This window comes from Haliotis rufescens, unplaced genomic scaffold (genome assembly GCF_023055435.1).
Source record: "Haliotis rufescens isolate VD_foot unplaced genomic scaffold, xgHalRufe1.0.p SCAF_3, whole genome shotgun sequence".
NCBI lineage: Eukaryota > Metazoa > Mollusca > Gastropoda > Lepetellida > Haliotidae > Haliotis > Haliotis rufescens.
In genome coordinates, this window is record NW_025964001.1 from 55,355,764 (window position 1) to 55,375,540 (window position 19,777).

The window sequence follows — 19,777 nt, forward strand, 5'->3', positions numbered from 1 at the left end:
GCCTATAGACTAATGAAACAAGCTTTTCCAGCTCTGCTCACTAGGCAACTTATTGAGATAACTTTTGAAAAAAAGGAAAGAAAAAATATGTATCTGAAATGTCTGTTTTATTTTCTTGTTTTTTCCTTCCTCATGACCATTTTTTCACACACAAAAATGCTTACCAAGAAATAGGTCTTGTCTCAGAGGTATGTGCAAGTCAATGTTGAGATGACTGCCAAATGACAGTCTGAGATGAGAAACGTTCACGACTGAATAAACTGTTTTTATATTACCAATTTACTATCACAGAACTGGCATCAGAGGTGCGTTAACCAGGCTGTCAGCCATCCAATCAGCCAGCATCTGCTGGTCATGGGTTTGAATCCCAGATTCAGTCCGGGGGCACGGGTGGCCAAGTCGTCTAAGGCGCCGTGATTCACTGTGCAGGGTTGCGTCCCTTGGGCACGCCAGAAACCTATGATTGTGGGTTCGAATCCCGGTTCGCCCCGATTATGTTTCTAGGTTTGTCAGCACCATACCCGTGCTCATGGGTTTCACCGAAGTGGTAAACGTCTGAGACCTGCATCACTTGTGGCTTTCCTCCCACATTTAGCTGACACGCCGCAATATAACTGGAATACTGTTAAAAGTGGCGTTAAACCCAACTCACTCACTCACTCACCAGATTCAGTCCAGTGAATTCCTTATTCAGTTCTGGCAATGCTTGTGAGTTTGAGCGTGTGAGTTTGATTTAAGGCCACTTTGAACAGTTATATCCTGTGCGGGGGAGTCACTCCAGCGTGATGCAGGTCTTAAACATTTACCATCAGGAGATGAACATGGATATGGTTCTGACGACCATTTGATGCCCGTGGGTTTCACAAGTGTGGCAGCCATCAACAACAGGTGTCATTGCAGCTCTCATCCCACTGATGTGACTTGTATCACAAAAATGACACACTGTTCAAAGTTTGTCGCCACCAGCAGCAAGTGACAGGCCCGCCAATATTCTGATTGGCTAACCAATGATAATGAGTGCTGTTACCCCGCGGTTGAGACCATCCAAAACAGACTTATCCAAAGTGTCCTCATAAATGACATATCATTGCTGAACCCACTTCAACAAATGTTCTTGTGTGTCAGCGTTATTAACAAAATATACAACAATGGATGAACATGACACAAGACAAGTACTTTCATCCCATCAAGACTGAGATTAACCTAGGCAGGTGTGCATGTGCATATGTTATGCATACTCTCTTGAACCAGTTTGCACAATCCTGTTCAGGAACACACAGTGAGAGGGTGAAGTTATTTGGACCTCATCTCAGAGGCTGCAAAGAGACCTCCGGGTCAGTGGGTTGATAAGAATTTGGTCTTTCTCTTCAGAACAAGGTCTGTCTTTTCGAAGACCTCCCTCTTGGCCCATATGAAGCCTACAACATCTACCTACCCTCATACCAAAGCCACTATGCACACTACATCAAGGTACCCTGACCTTTTTTTCAGAGGCTTTACACACCTTCTGACATTAGCCAGAACCTGATAGCCTTGACCTTGCCATCACATCAAACATCTAGCCTTGCTGCCAACTGGCCTCAGACGTACATCAGCATGTTTACTGCTGGTCGTGATCATGTTTGTAGCTGGAGTATGTTGACTTGGTGCTGGGCAGAGGGAACCAACTCTCAACAACTGTCAGGGCATCCTTAGTCCTGATGAAGCTGGAGATCACACTCAACGATGTTTATCCACACACTTGATCAGATTCATTGCACAAATGATAAGAACATACAGTATGTGATAGTGGAACATACAGACTCCATAAGGAGTGATAGGGCTTTCAACATTATTCCAGCTATATCATGGCAGGAACATGATTCTCACATAGTACCCATCGGAGAGCTGAACCAGGCCTTTTGATTTCTTTTATCAATTGTGCCTCAAACTGACTGAAAAGATTAAAATGAAAAAATAAATTTTGGAAGTACTACAACTCAGAGCTGTGGGGGGCACGGGTGGCCCAGTCATCTTAGGCACCGCATTTCGCTGTGCAGAGTTGCGTCCCTTGGGCACGCCAGAAACCTATGATTGTAGGTTCGAATCCCCATTCGCCCCGATTATGTATCTAGGTTTGTCAGCACCAAACCGTGCTCATGGGTTTCACCGAAGTGGTAAACGTCTGAGACCTGCATCACTTCGGGCTTTCCTCCCACATGAAGCTGACACGCCGTGATATAACTGGAATACTGTTAAAGGCGGCGTTATAACCCAACTCACTCACTCAGAGCTGTGATCGGAAGAGGAAATCACCAAGACTTACACAGCCAGTGTCAAGTTAAACATGTTTGGTTTTCAATCATTAATAGTTATCATGGGTAGGGCTGGGACGAGTCCAAATTTCCTACCCGGGTACCCCCCCTATTACCTGACCCTACCCGAGTTCCCACTGTAGGTCTCAAGAGATAGGTAAAACATGTCCGATTGGGAAAAGTTTGACTTTACTCCTGTCAAAATAAATTTAGATACACGTATAATCCGATCTGTTCGTTCATACACTGACGTTGACTGATGTTTTATCATTATGCAAACTTATAAAGTCAGAAGGAATGTGTGCAAAGTCAGAAAGAAATGACTTTTATCACTTATAGTGTAACCATAGAGCTCTAGATAATTTTTGCCATTAAACAATATAATCACGTGACTAACCACGGGTCCGGGTAGTCCTGGGGGTACCTGGGTCCTACTCAGTACCCACCAGACCCGGGTACCCGAGTTACCCGTCCCAGCCCTAATAATGGGGTAATGTCTCAGCCAACACTTCAACCAACTGGGTGCCCCAATATTGCCACACTATCGCATGATCAAATCACTGCCTGCTATATAGAAAGAGAATAGGTATTTTTTATTTCTAAAAAGGTGATACAGCAATTTTGTTTTATAGAATTTTTCAGACCAATATATTTTCCCTTGCTTATTTACGAAAGTGTCTTTGCCTGACTCATTTCATTACACACTCTTGTCTTAATCCAATACGGGACAGAATAGACTAACGCTTAGTCTCTGAAAACATATAATTTTGATGGAAACAAAAATTCCACTTACCGTATTCGACATAATAAGCGCCCAGGGCGCTCTCAAAATAAGAAATAGGGGGCTCTTATTAGAATATTATTTTGTCGAAAAAAAGAGTTGAAAGATAAATTTCGTGGTTTATGCTGACAGCCTGAAATGTTTATATACGAGAGATATATTTTTCTAGAATTTAATTGCCCATAATTAAGGGTGCATATAACACACGAGCACGAATAAATAAGTATTGTGTACATTGATCAATCCAAAAGGGTGCTAATTGGGATTGTTCACTAGCCAATATATTGGCAAATATCGCCATGGGCGCTTATTAGAGCGGGGGCGCTTATTACGTCGAATATGGTAATTTGAAAAAGAGCCCCTATGAGATGGGACATTGAGAAGCTATATCTAGACTTGCTTCATTTAGAGCTATGGTATACAGTAAGGGATGATAGGAGAGGGAAATAGCATGGTTCAGTGACTGTGAGACAGACAAAGGATGGAAATGGTCTAACTTTAGAAATAAGTTAATCAGTTGAGCGTAATAACGACAAAACTCACACATCAAGTGACGGGCTTCACCAAACACATGTGTTTACTATTACACAACAAGTTATTTATTTTCACATCAAACCGCTACCATAAAACAGTGTTCATTGCTTCCATGTGAGGTTTATTAACACATTAATCTGTATATTTGGATGAGTAATTAAAATATCACCATTAGAAGGGATGTGTTTCCTGGAGGCATGGATTTATTACCCTGATGCTGGAACACTACCAGTAACCAGAGCCTGTTTCAAACACCGAGACGGACACCGTTCCCAGAGATTAGCTAATGTACCAATTATACAAGCTGTCAAACTGTACAAAGAGAAGTGAAGTTCTTGAGAATTCTATCTATGGCACAATGATGATCTTAAACATAAATTAATGTAAAGGTACTTGGCAGCATGCCACTTAAACCGCAATAGCTTTTATGAATGCGAAGATCAATAGACATCCAGTCAACATCATAAAGATTTCACAAATTTCAACTTTAGATAATATGACAACCTCCAAGGGAACCATCAAAACAAAATCATACACTGAACTTGTTACTCGAATAACAATGTTCAATAACTCAGCTCAGGGGATTAGAATAAATTTCATTATGGCCGATATCCTATTCAGATATGTAAAATATTATAACAGCTAATTACCAAGTTTGTGATGGTGAGGTGTCTTCTAACTTCTAGAAAGGCAGTTTCTTCCTTTGGCAGATGTTTCAATTAGATTTCAATTATGTGTGTGGTGAAATAGGGTTTAACGTCGAGTCCAAGATTATTGCGCTTATATAGCAACGTGCATGCACATGTATGTGTGTGTGTGTGTGTGGCTTTATAGTGCTAGCACACTGAGATACCATGCCGCAGTTTAACATAAATACCCCACTCAGACACAGTATACTGACTCCGAGCCGACCAGTCCTTGTTTTAGCCCCTTAATGCCGAGCACCAGACAGGGTAACAAGAAGTACCATCTTTTAACATCTTTTGGTATGATGCGGCTGGGGATCGAACTCCGGACCTTCTGCTCTCCTGGCGGACATTTCAATCATGTGCAGGGTGAATAGGGACTATACAGTTCTCAGCTTCATGCAGCAATATCATGGCAGCCTGTGCAGTAATTAAAACTGGACCAGCAAACCGGTGGTCGATATTGTGAGCAACAACAGTTTTAGGGAGGGGAAAATCATCCAGTATAGTGTAAAGGCACTGTCCAGTAGTCGCACTGAGAAATGAAGGTCACAGACACGAAGAATTGACTTAATATTTTTTTCACAATTTTGGAATCAAACCCAGGCCAAGTACATGACCCATTAACCTAATGAGCAGGGCCTTATTCTAGACCAACATTAATTCTCTAAAATGAAAATATTTTTTTGGGTTAAATTGTCTTAAATATATAATCAGAAGGATCGCAGGGAATCTCTATATTGTCAGACAAAAAAGTCAAGACTAGTTGTAGACTTGTTAGGGAATTTCTGGATATGTTTAGACCGCCTCCGTGGTCTAGTGGTAGAGCGTCTGCCCGGAGAGCTGTAGGTCTTGGGTTCAATCCCCGACCGCGTCATACCAAAAGACGTTAAAAGATGGTACTTGTTGTTACCCTGTCTGGTGTTCGGCATTAAGGGGATAAAACAAGGACTGGTCGGCTCGAAGTCAGTATACTGTGTCTGAGTGGGGTATTCATGTTAAACTGCGGCATGGTATCTCAGTGTGCTAGCACTATAAATCGGCATCAGTCTGGACTAGTACAAGCAGCCACACACACACACATACGTGTGCATGCACGTCGCTATATAAGTGCAATAATCTTGGACGCAACGTTAAACCCCATTTCACCTCACCTCACCTCACCTCACCTCACCTCACCTCACCTCACCTCACCTCACCTCTGGATATGTTTGTATAGCCAAACATGAGAGACTGGGTCCTGTTCCCAATAAAGAGATCATAGCATATGATGGTCGTAGGTCAATGTAGAAGTATGGAAGATATGACCGCCTATGTGTTCAGGTCATTTTGTGGCCCTGTATGTTATGTTTACACTATCCTGTTCGGGGCCACCAGAAATGAGTATCACACATTGTACCCATGTGGGAATCAAACCCAGGCCTTTCGTGTAATGAGTGAATGCTTTAACCACTGGGCTACCTACCATCCCACTGGAATACAATGGCCGTGTAAGTTCCTGGGAACATTAAATATACTAGTGAGTGAGTGAGTGAGTTGGGTTTAACGCCGCTTTTAACACTATTCCAGTTATATCGCGGCGTGTCAGCTTAGTGTGGGAGGAAAGCCCCAAGTGATGCAGGTCTCAGACATTTACCACTTCGGTGAAACCCACGAGCACGGGTATGGTGCTGACAAACCTAGAAACATAATCGGGGCGAACCAGGATTCGAACCCACAATCATAGGTTTCTGGCGTGCCCAAGGGACGCAACTCTACACAGCAAATCGCGGCGCCTTAAACGACTGGGCCACTTGTGCCCCCACATTAAATAAACTACTCAAAAGAAGATAAGAACAACCCACTTTCTTAATATTACTGTATTTAATCTGTCATGGCATCACAGATACACTATAAATATGAAAGAGTCAGGATGTCCTCAACTTCTTTTGAGTAGCATAAGTTTGACATCAGGCTTTTCCTTGGCTTACGAGTCCTGGAAGTAAGGTCATAAAAACACACCTCTTACAACATTTGAGATGCGTTTGAAGCACTCAGCAGAGAATTGTTATCTATGAAATGTAGCGACCTGTGAAGACAGCCAGAGACGTTACAAGTGTTGCAGTCATTAGTTGATGAGCTGCTCACTTTAGCCCTGCACCCTGGGGCTAACCCATCTCACAGACATCGTAGCCAGTAAGGAGAGACGAGTCAGCCTCACGTCTACTTGCCCCCCAGGGCTTGCCCAGGCATCAGAGATCATACACAGTCTATAGTAGCAAGGGTCGTGACGATTTGGCACAGGGTCTTACCCATATCACAGCATCTCGACTTATTGAAAGGAGAGCTTGTTACATTTGCCAGTAGGTTCTCCATACTCCAGGGATCAGTCATAGTATTATGCCATCAAGAAAGTACCGGTACCTATCACAGAGCATAAGACCTGTTATAGGAGTATTCACAGTATCATTTTGAGAGCAGTACCACTAATACTTGGCCCTGGGAATAATACTTGTCATAAAATTATTAACAGTTTCAATCTCATTAAAATCAGATCTTAGTTCTCGCTACCGCTAAACAAGGATCTGAGGACATCCCATTACAGGTCACGTCAGAACAACCTTTTGCGAACTTTGATCGATCATTGAAATGACTGACAAGAAATCAACATTAGCCAATCAGAAGGCAGCTATCTCCAGCTTTAAAACACTAGTTTCAAACTGGCGACTATGCTTCAAAACATATTTTGACGTATTCTCCGTTAAAATTTTTAAAACTGATAATAAGAACATTCTGAAATGGCTTACAGATGGCCTAGATTGTATGGATATAATCATGAAACCCGTAGCTGTCGTTCGGAATACCCTCTGTTAAATATTTTGAGGGTTGCATGATTAGAGAACACATTCTGTCTGTCACTTTCATGATCTGGTAAGCGACGCTCTGATTGGTCGGATGAAAGGTCGTTCTGACGTGACCCGTAATGAGATGTCCTCAGATCTTTGTTTAGCGTTAGCGAGAACTAAGATCTGATTTTAATGAGATTGTAACAGTTTCATCTTGAGAGCAGTACCACTAATACTTGGGCATAATACTTGTCATAAAAGTATTACAGTATCATCTTGAGAGCAGTACCACCAATACTTGGCCCTGGGAATAATACTTGTCATAAAAGTATTCACAGTATCATCTTGAGAGCAGTACCGACAATACTTATAATCTACAAAAATGTCAATCCACCCAAAGTACCAGCCACACTGGAGATGGAGTACAGGGATGATGAGATGGGTTTCAGGCTGCTTTGAACAATATTCCAGTTGTAGGACAACGTGTCAGCTTCATGGTCGAGTTAGTGAGTGAGTTGGGTTTTACGCTGATTTTAACAATATTCCAGCAGTATCACCACGGGGGACACCAAAAAAGGGCTTCACACATTGTACCCATGTCGGGAATCGAACCTGGGTCTTCAGGGCGATGAGCGAATGCTTTAACCACTTGGCTACCTGACTCCACCTGCTTCATGGTGGAGAAAAGCCTGGAGTGATGCAGGTCTTGGATGTTGAACACTTAGTCGAAACCCACGTCCATTGGTACAGTGATGACAAACAGAGGATCATAATCTTTGGGAATCAGATATTCAAATCCACTATCATTGCTCCTGCCACAGCCAAGGGAAGTAAATCTGCAGAGTGAATTGAGGCTCATTAGTCCATTGGGCACACGCCTCCACTTATGTAAGAGGTGATGTGAGGTGAAATGGGGTTATTGTGTTTATATAAAGATATTCTTGCATGTATTTGGTGCTGATTCCGATTGTACTAATGCTGGTTTTATAGAGCTCCTAGCCAACCAAGCCTTGTTTCATCCCCTTAATGCCGAGCAACAGGCAGGGTTACAAGTACCAATTTTTAACATCTGTTGGGACGATGAAGCAGGGGATATAAACACCGACCTTCCGCACTGCGGGCAGATGCTCTATCCACTACACCACAGAGGTGTCAACTAGTGTAAGTAAGAGTGAGTGAGTTGGGTTGAACGCCGCTTTTAACAGTATTCCAGTTATATCACGGCGTGTCAGCTTAATGTGGGAGGAAAGCCCCAAGTGATGCAGGTCTCAGACGTTTACCTTCTGCATGGGTATGGTGCTGACAAACCTAATTGGGGTGACCGGGATTCGAACCCACAATCATAGGTTCCTGGCGTGCCCAAGGGACGCAACTCTGCACAGCGAATCGCGGTGCCTTGGACGACTGGGCCACCCGTGCCCCCCAGTGTAAGTAAGAAGTAAGAACTGAGCCATATGAGAGACCTCAGTAAATTGACTCACTAATAGGATAAAACTGTCAAAAACATAATCCCCTGTATAAACTGTTGTCTCGGGCAATCGCTTAGTATGATGACTTTATCACAGATCAACAAAGAAACTTGAAGACACTTTTTCATGCATGCTTAACTACAAGCAAGAAGTGTTGGCACCATGTGTACCAAACCATCTGTAATTAATGCCTTCTAAACCTCAACACTCTTTTGACAGATTCTTGGGATTTATGAGGCAATTACTAATAGAAACTATGATCTACCTTTCACGCACCTGGTAATCTTGCTAGTCTTCAGCTTCGTTACTGTGTATGTTATTAGATCAAAGCTGAATCTCCTGGCGGTAATTAAACATGTGTTGCCGTCTATTTCCAGGCCTGTGTAGTCACATGAAAACCATTCATAATCCCATAATACCTGGCACCCTAAACATGGTATCCCCAGCATAGGACCCACAGCAACTTGGGACTTAAACACCAGGGCGAGCTGGTAATTGGGAGGTGGTACTTATCTCCCAGCTCTATCATTGTGCCCTGCACTTTGTGAGTGAGTGAGTGAGTGAGTGAGTGAGGGGGTGGGTGGGTGAGTGAGTGAGTGAGTGAGTGAGTGAGTGAGTGAGTGAGTGAGTGAGTGAGTGAGTGAGTGAGTGAGTGAGTGAATCTCCATAGGGGAGACAAGCATGGAGAACTGGGACCTAGCTATTCTGCCTTGGAATCTCCATAGGTGAGACAAGCATGGGGTCTGATCTATTCTACTATTGAATCTCCTAGATAGTGGTGACCAATTCATCCTAGGACTCTGCCAAGGAATCCCCACAGGGGAAAGAAGCATGGGAGACAAATTAGTCCGTCTCACAGCCACTCAACCATCATTGCCCCTTCCGCCCAACTCTTTCTGTAATGAAAAAGCCCTAAATGAAGCAAGTCTACATTTTCCTCAGGTTCTGAATCTCCCATCTCATTGTTTCTCCTGTTCAATTTAAATGGGGTTATTTGAATCAATCAAAATTATATATTTTCCATGTTTTCTGAGAAGCGTTAGTCTAAGGAATCTCCAGTGCACATCGCCCTCATCAGTGCTTTCTGTACCCCATATCAGTCGTCCGAGCTGCAGTGTGGCCTTCCCAGGTGCCGGCCTCCCCGGGTGCCGGCCTCCCCAGGACCCGGCCTCCCCAGGTGCCAGCCTCCCCGGGTGCCAGCCTCCCCAGGACCCGGCCTCCCCGGGTGCCGGCCTCCCCAGGACCCGGCCTCCCCAGGACCCGGCCTCCCCGGGTGCCGGCCTCCCCAGGACCCGGCCTCCCCGGGTGCCAGCCTCCCCGGGTCCCGGCCTCCCCAGGACCCGGCCTCCCCGGGTGCCAGCCTCCCCGGGTCCCGGCCTCCCCAGGACCCGGCCTCCCCGGGTGCCAGCCTCCCCGGGTGCCGGCCTCCCCGGGTGCCGGCCTCCCCAGGACCCGGCCTCCCCGGGTGCCAGCCTCCCCGGGTCCCGGCCTCCCCAGGACCCGGCCTCCCCGGGTGCCGGCCTCCCCATTCTTGCTCACTTCAGTTGGTAAATGTTGCCTTTATATGCTTGCTTTACATTCAACACATATAAAAATAAGATGAACAAATTGACATATATAAATTATTAACAGAAAAGAAAGCTACTAAAAGAGAATGTGTGAAATGTTTCATAAGAGCTTCATTGCTGAGATGAGTGGATCATATAAACTTATCTAACACACACCAATCATTGTGCCAAACCAGCAGAATCTCAACTGAGCAAAATCAATTACAAATAGAATTCATGAAAAGATTTTTTTTTCCACTCTCCAGATATAAAAATCTCAGGCAAATCCACATGTCATAGCACTACTGACATGGCCTTATAAACCAATCTCTGGCAAGCATGTTGTCAGAAATCCAAAGATGTCAAAAAATCTCCCATTACATGCTTCCATTAAACTGAAGCATTTCCGAATTATGTGGAAATTCCCTCTGCCCACATGATAAGATAAAATCAATTGGGTAAAATATGAGATAAAAATGTTCATCTTGCCTAAGAACCAGCAGTTAATAACCTTTTTTTTCAGCTTCTACAATTAAGTATATTACTTTCAGTCAATGATTCAGCTCCTCACAGAGATTTGTTCTCTTTCCATGAGCATCGACAAGACCTGATTACGTTGAGAGCATGGAGGATTAAAGAATACATATTAAATCCTACTGTAGCAGCCCGACTTCATGCCCACATGTCCGGTGGAAGGTTTAGATCGGAAATATAAATTCATTCTCTTGCTTCGTTACAGGCCATGATTGGTTCAAAGCTTGGATGGTTTTGATAATGGCCATTCAGCTGATAGGTGGTTAATGCAACTACTTGATGATCATGTTCACATGCATAATAGACCCGCAGAGGATTTTTCAGAACAGTGCAACGTTCCATGTGACAAAGCCTGAAGCATGATATGTATTGAATTGTAAGGAACTAAGCAGGGAGTATTGTCTTTTTTTTGTGAGTGACAGGACACGTGTTCAGTCACTACATATTCTGTTTTTCACTGAAAGGAGAAGCTGAATTGATTTCTTTCAGAAAATATCCACAGATTTTTGAAAAAACTTTTTTTAAAACTGAAGTATTCTTTTCCAGATTGGAAAGGTGCTTGTGTACACTGTAGGTTCAGTGTAGCTTGCATTATATGCCCCTGGGGGGCTGAAAGATGAATACACTGGTCTTCCTAACATCCTCATTACCTCCCCCACTCACTCACTCACTCACTCACTCACAGACTCACTCATTCATAAACTCAGAAATTATCCATTGCACAACTCACAGACTCACTCATTCATAAACTCAGAAATTACCCATTGCACAACTCACGGACTCACTCATTCATAAACTCAGAAATTACCCATTGCACAACTCACAGACTCACTCATTCATAAACTCAGAAATTGCCCATTGCACAACTCACCCACTCACTCATTCATAAATTCAGAAATTACTCATTGCACAACTCACAGACTCACTCATTCATAAACTCAGAAATTACCCATTGCACAACTCACAGACTCACTCATTCATAAATTCAGAAACTGCCCATTGCACAACTCACAGACTCACTCATTCATAAACTCAGAAATTACCCATTGCACAACTCACGGACTCACTCATTCATAAACTCAGAAATTACCCATTGCACAACTCACGGACTCACTCATTCATAAACTCAGAAATTACCCATTGCACAACTCACAGACTCACTCATTCATAAACTCAGAAATTACTCATTGAACAACTCACAGACTCACTCATTCATAAACTCAGAAATTACCAATTGCACAACTCACAGACTCACTCATTCATAAACTCAGAAATTACCCATTGCACAACTCACAGACTCACCCACTCACTCATTCATAAACTCAGAAATTACTCATTGCACAACTCACGGACTCACTCATTCATAAACTCAGAAATTACCCATTGCACAACTCACGGACTCACTCATTCATAAACACAGAAATTACCCATTGCACAACTCACCAACTCACTCATTCACCCCCCCACTAATTTTTCTGAAACAAATAATTTAATGAAAAATAAAATAAGACAGACTAGACATCATAGTCAGGTTGAATGTGAGATTTAAACCCAGCAGATAGTGGGAGCTAAAATAAGCCGGTGAGTTGTGGCACCCTAAACCACTGTGCCACCTGTGGCCTCCTTAATGAGACCATTACCTGAAACCAGGAAGTCTTTGATGAGGAATAATTCAATCATTGCTGACCCAGTTGAAGGTATATAGATGTTCTTTATCCTCTAGATTGCATTTATTATTCCTTTGATAAGGAATCAAACAAACCGATCAATACGACCCCTTTTAAGAGTACACATAACTCAAGGAGGCCCATAGCGCCAGTCACAAGCTGGGATGGACAGATATGCCTTCATTTAGATGCTAGAGTGATGTGTTCACTCACGACATGGGTATGAAACAGTGTGTGAAAGAGTGAGTGAGTGAGTTGGGTTTAACGCCACTTTTAACATTATTCCAATTATATCACAGCGTGTCAGCTTAATGTGGGAGGAAAGCCCGAAGCGATGCAGGTCTCAGACGTTTACCACTTCGGTGAAACCCACGAGCATGGGTATGGTGCTGACAAACCTAGAATCACACTCGGGGTGAACCAGGATTCGAACCCACAATCATAGGTTTCTGGCGTGCCCAAGGGATGCAACACTGCACAGCAAATTGTGGCGCCTTAGACGACTGGGCCACTCGTGCCCCCAGTGTGTGAAAGAAAGTTTGCTGCGTTTAACAGGGCTTTAGGGATTAGATGGTAGGGAAGAGATCAAATGTGAAGCAGGTTGTCCATATTTATCACAAAATGTTATTTAAAAAAGATGAAGCTCCAATGGACCAGATGTCACCGTGACAACACTGTTACTCCAAATGGTACCGTTTCCAATGAATTTAAATCTTCCTGATCCACGAATTTCTCCATGAATCATGGGTACTGAGTCATGTTCTTGACATTCATAGCACTAATTGTCGAGAGTACCGTTCTGACGTTCATAGCACTGATTGTTGAGAGCAGCACTTCTGGAATAACCACAGGGGCAAGACTATCAGAGGTGTCAATGTAAATATACGACAGTAAATATATGAATATATGCCTCATAGGGCATAGGGCATAATCACTAATAGTTATACTCTCTCTTCATTTCTTTTCATTTTTTGTCCATTTTTATTGCAGGATTGTTTTTGTAATCAATTACGATGGTGCAAAACAATCCATTTTCCAAACATAGTTCAATTTCAAGTCAAAGCCTTGTTCTCTCTTGAGTAAACGATAATAGAAATCGGCATTGAAATTCAAGCCCACACAAAAGAACAAATGAACTTAGGGATCTCTGCCATTGTTTTTCTTCAGTCAGGGATGGAGCTGTGAGAAGATTGATTCGATCTGTGCAGAAGCACTTTAAACTGACAGGGATAGCGATTGGGAACACAGCAACACCATCCCCTCTCGATTACTGTCAGATTAATCGCGCTACGTACACATGTGTCATAGGGGCAGATAACTCTTGTCTATCTACACTCCTCACTAAGCCAATCATCTCCCTCTAAGTCGGACAGTCAACTTTACGTGCCGACAGATATGTTTACAACACTCTTTGATGTTGAAAGAATTCCCTGGGTAGTTTGTTAACGTTTGCATCTTATTTTCCTTTTTGAAAATTTATACCTTAGTTCTGTAGTAAAAACAATCAGTAATGTTTCTGATGTTACCTTATGCACTCCTGAGAAAACTCCTCACTGAAAAAATAATTACTCCCCTTTCTCAATATGTTAACATGAACAGTGACACATGGATATAGTTCGGGTTTTTTTAAAAACAATTCTTCAGCTTCAATCCAGAGGCAGATATTTTTCATAGCTACAGAAGGAGCTCAAGGGTCATATTAGGTCCCCTTATCTGGCTTGCTCTTGATATGCCACAGCTGATATATACATGCTGTGTGTGCTGGATTTATGTGGAGGTGCTTGAACGACAACCACTAGTCAGTGATAACAGGGACACACATCCACAGTGGCGTGTTTGTTGTTTCATGTTGTTTAACGCCGCTCTCAGCAATATTCCAGCTATATGACGGTGGTCTGTAAATAATCAAGTCTGGACCAGACAATCCAGTGACTGACATCATGAGCATTGATCCACGCAATTGGGATATGATGACGTGCATCAACCAAGTCAGCGAGCCTGACCACTCGATCCCGTTAGTCGCCTCTTACGACAAGCAGTCACCTTTTACAGCATGCATTGTTTGCTGAAGACCTTTTCTACCTGGGTCTTCATGGGTCCCACTGTGGGGTGAGTGAGGGAGTTGGGTCTGATGGGTCGGCTTAATGTGGAGGAAAACGTTAGGTGATGCAACTTGAAGTGATGGAGAAACCAATTGTATAGGTATGATGCAACAAATCAGGAATCAGAATCAGCGTGAATCTGGGATTTGAACCCATGATCAAAGATTCTGACATGCAAAAGGGATGCAAAGCAAATGAGGCAACTTAGCCATCTTAGCTACCATGGTCCCTTGTTGTGTACAACTCCTATATACCTCCACATACATACTGGTAGACTAACATTAGTCTATGAAATCTTATATTAAACATTACCCTTCTTGACTCTAATATTAAACAGGGCAGTCGGGTAGCCTAGTGGTTAAAGTGTTCGCTCGTCATGCCGAAGACCTGGGTTCGATTCCCGACATGGGTACAATGTGTGATGCCAATTTCTGGTGTCCCCCCGATATTGCTGTAATATTGTTAAAAGCGGCGTAAAACCTAACTCTCACTCACTAAAATTAAACAAATAATTTCCCCCAAATGTTAGAGCTAGATAGAGCTGGCTAGACTTGCTTTTGTGTACATATCTCGATTTTTTTTCTTCCATAAAATAAACATATTCCACAGTCATGGTGCAGGACTAACACAGTGGCAAATCATGAAATAAATAGTATCATTTCTTATTTGTGGGTGTTAATCAGTATTTGATACCCCAAAACTCCATCAAGTTAACAAGTTAACATATACTTAATAACACCTCAAAACCGTGATAATTAACTAGATACATATATTTCTAACTTGTCAGTAGTTCAGAAGAGTTCAAATCCCACTTAACCATTTAGTCTACATGTCAGATTGTGGCACAGACTTGCATTTGTTTCATATTTCTCCTTAAGATTCAGTAGACACTTCTTCTTCAAGCTTGATTTATCAAAATGTTTTTCAACTATATACAATCAAGATATCGCTAAGTTTAGACACAAACCAGTCAGTATCTAGTATCAACTCTTGCCAGCCAGTAAAATGAGAGATACGTTGACATCCAACACATGCACACATTAGCTTTCATCACAATGAACCATATCAAATTCCTTGCCTTCAGACACCTGAAGACTTATTGATTTAGTCTCAAAAACTCATGTCTTCAGTTTTTATAATTGTAATTTTGATTCCTGCAGCTCGCGTACTTGAATCTGTTCTGTTATATCATCTGCTGATGTGGATGATTGTGATTCCTTCAGTCTGTCATGGGTTCAACATTTATCACAGCAGTTGTGGCTTTAGCTCAGTAGCATTTATCAATTATGCTGAATCAACAAATAAAGAACTGTTTAGGCTGAGACATTAAAACTGCTCCTACTGTCCGTAAAGCAACATATTTCTTAAATGTTTTTCTTTACTTACAAGCAGAAGAATCTTTGCACTTGAGTGAGTGAGTGAGTTGTGTTTAACGCCGCTTTTAACAGTATTCCAGTTATATCGCGGCGTGTCAGCTTAATGTGGGAGGAAAGCCCTAAGTGATGCAGGTCTCAGACGTTTACCACTTCGGTGAAACCCACAAGCACGGGTATGGTGCTGACAAACCTAGAAACATAATTTGGGCGAACCAGGATTCGAATCCACAATCATAGGTTTCTGGCGTGCCCAAGGGACGCAACTCTGCACAGTGAATCGCGGCGCCTTAGACGACTGGGCCACCCATGCCCCCCTCTGCATTTGACCACAGCAGACGTAATTAAAAAATATATTTAGTTTTAACAAAATCAGTTGTTGCAGTATCGTGACACCTGATTTTCTGGTTCATCACTTCACTGTCTGGTTTGTCAGGCAAAAAACACTTATTTTTGTGTGCAAAATGTGAAAGTGGTCAGTGATGCCGTCGTTCATACAGTTTGGCCCTCCCTCTATGAAGGTTCATACTCCAATGAACTCACACAAAGTGAAAGTCAATTCTTATAATTTTTTTATCACAATTCCTTACCTCAAAGGATGTAGGCAAAGATCTAAACACAATTTCATTTAGTACGTGTGACTTCATGTTTACACTGACAGCCATACAACAACCAGCTATATCGCAGAGTAAAATAGTTCCTCAAAAAGAGAGGTGACATGGGCGTATGGATGCACAACTTGCTCTTCGGAAACATCTTACGCAGAACGGATCGAGTCAATACTACGACAGTTTAGATGTGCATTTCTTCTTTTGTTCATTAGGATGGGCCGTAGCGAGGATATTCGTGAACAATCATGCAGTCACGCTCTCTGACATCTCTCAATGTATACTTAAACGCTGAGACCAGGAATAAAGGTTCTAAATGATCAGAGTGAGTGAGTGAGTGAGTATGGTTTTACACCGCTTTTAGCAATATTCCAGCAATATCACGGCGGGGGACAGCAGAAATGGGCTTCACACATTGTACCCATGTTGGGAATGGAACCCGGGTCTTCGGCGTGACGAGCGAACGCTTTAACCACTAGGCTACCCGACCGCCCCTCTAAATGATCAGAAAGAACGCTTATGCATGTTTTCATGCTAGGGAATTCCCAGGGGTTTCCCCAGGAATGTGGAAGTAGTCCGTCAGTGTTTACATCATTTCAAGAACAAGGTCTCGTGAAAAACGTATGAACGTCAAATTTTGTCGTTCATACACTTATAAACGTCAATTTTGCGGTCATGTGACCGACTTCTCGTTCAATGGAAAAGCCGTATATCATGTAAACTTCAACTTAAAAAAATATTCTTTGGTGTTGACGTTTTATATTTGCATTGTCAAACAACATCATTCATCTTGCTTCAAAGCATTGTCATTTTCAGAAACTCCAAACATCAAACAGGTTTTACGGCTGTGACAAACACTTTCCACTCAATATCTCCCATAAAAAATATCACGTCTTTTTAAAAAATGGGACTCAATTACTATTGAACTTTTTGCTATCCCTAACGCCTGGCCAGTGTCAGTTTCTGCCGTCTGCTGATATATGACTGTCATTTTTTTGTGACAATACTTTTTAATTTCTTCAATGTATCTCTGCGGGTTAAGATGAGAATTTATCTAAAAGAATTTGTGACAATTATATATAGGCCAATAATTAACGTCAGACAATTTCAATAACTCACTTTACATCTACAAATCATCAGGCGGGTTGGAAAATAATTGAAAAAATTAACCCATAATATCACAGCACACATGGGCAGCAAAATAACACTAGAGTAAACAGTCTTAAGTTATCAGATCATAAGTTTTCCCTGAATGCTTCTGCAAAATAATATATATAAATAAAGACAAGCGTATGTGAATGAGTGAGTGAATTGGGTTTCAAGCCACTTTTGACAATATTCCAGCAATATCAATGTGGGGACACCAGCAATAGGCTTAACACATTGTACCCATTTGGGAATTGAACCCGGGCCTTCGGTGTGACGAGTGAATGCTTTAACCACTAGGCTACTCCACTGTCCCATATGCGAATCATGAATGAGTGAGTGAGTGAGTGAGTGAGTTTGGTTTTATGACGCTTTTAGCAATATTCCAGCAATATCACGGCGGGGGACACCAGAAATGGGCTTCACACATTGTACCCATGTCGGGATTCAAACCCGGGTCTTCGGCGTGACCAGCGAACGCTTTAACCACTAGGCTACCCGACCGCCGCCATGAATGAGTGAATGAAATTTTTAGTGCACCTTACCTTGACCAAAGTCTCTCTGTGCCCAACACATAACTGTTTTAATTAATAATCTGACCAATATAATTAATACAATTACATCACTTTAGTTTAGTCAAATGTACATGTTACATGATATGAGTAGCCTCCCTTGGACATTTGGATTTGATCTGTTAAACCGTGAACTATTGGCAATAATGTTTTACCAGGTATTATATTTTATACATTACATGATTAATTGGTTGCAGTTTAGGAAAAATATCATGGGCACGTCCATAAAACAGGAGTAAACAAGTTGAGAGGACTAATAAAGAATGATTCCCCTAAAACTACCTTCAGCAGATATCTGGCAAATGTCCGAACTGTTGGTGCTACATTTACAACTATGGCGAATCTGGTTCCTGCCACTGCAGATACACCACTACTAGAGTCATACGAAGCATGCTACAATCCTCGTGACGTTTTGATTAGCCAATGGTTAACATATTTTACATTTAACGCGAATCTGGTTCCCGCCACTGTAGATACACCACTACTAAAGTCATACGAAGCATGCTACAATCCTCGTGACGTTTTAATTAGCCAATGGTTATCATATTTTACAACTAAGGTGAATCTGGTTCCCGCCACTGCAGATACACCACTACTAGAGTCATACGAAGCATGCTACAATCCTCATGACGTTTTAATTAGCCAATGGTTAACATATTTTACAACTAAGGCGAATCTGGTTCCTGCCACTGCAGATACACCACTACTAGAGTCATACGAAGCATGCTACAATCCTCGTGACGTTTTAATTCGCCAATGGTTAACATATTTTACTACTAACGCGAATCTGGTTCCACCACTGCAGATACACCACTACTAAAGTCATACGAAGCATGCTACAATCCTCGTGACGTTTTAATTCGCCAATGGTTAACATATTTTACAACTAACGCGAATCTGGTTCCACCACTGCAGATACACCACTACTAAAGTCATACGAAGCATGCTACAATCCTACAACGTTTTAATTAGCCAATGGTTAACATATTTTACAACTAACGCGAATCTGGTTCCACCACTGCAGATACACCACTACTAAAGTCATACGAAGCATGCTACAATCCTCGTGACATTTTAATTAGCCAATGGTTAACATATAATCCGTTGTAATAGGACAGCTCTTTTTATATGAAAAGAAGCAATCCAAACAATATATTTGCAGGGTAAACATCAAGAATGGGCACACAATAGTGTCCCCCGTGGGAAACACTTTCGACAGTGTACTCTGTTGGGCAACACGATTCCCTTGGATTGCTTCCATTTCCCCTGACAATGCCTTCACCATAATCTTTGAGCTGGGAACGCTACACCAAACAGTGTGTACGAAATTAATGCTGTATCGAAATTCATTAGGCCTGATGACACTGTGCATAACATGCATCGTGATGCAAGTGAGATGAAAGCATCTGTTTATCTTGTGCTGTGACTAGGTGCAGTGATGGGGCAGAATATATGATGTTGACATGCATTAATACAATTGTAACTAGCAATATTAAACAGGAATTTCTATTTGATGTTCTTCAGATGATGGAGAGTTGGAGTAAAAACTGACCATGATGAATGCTCCGAATCCTGTACATCAGTACGTGAAAAGACTGCCTCACTGTTTAAATCTTTTATATACCACTCAAAAGAAGTT

General features: G+C 42.2%; 1 protein-coding gene across 1 annotated transcript in view; it reads right to left on the reverse strand.

Moving 5' to 3' along the window:
- The window catches only part of LOC124148741 (alpha-mannosidase 2x-like), a 120,465-nt gene that overhangs the window by 90,631 nt on the left and 10,057 nt on the right, over window positions 1-19,777 (reverse strand). The window lies entirely within an intron of this gene.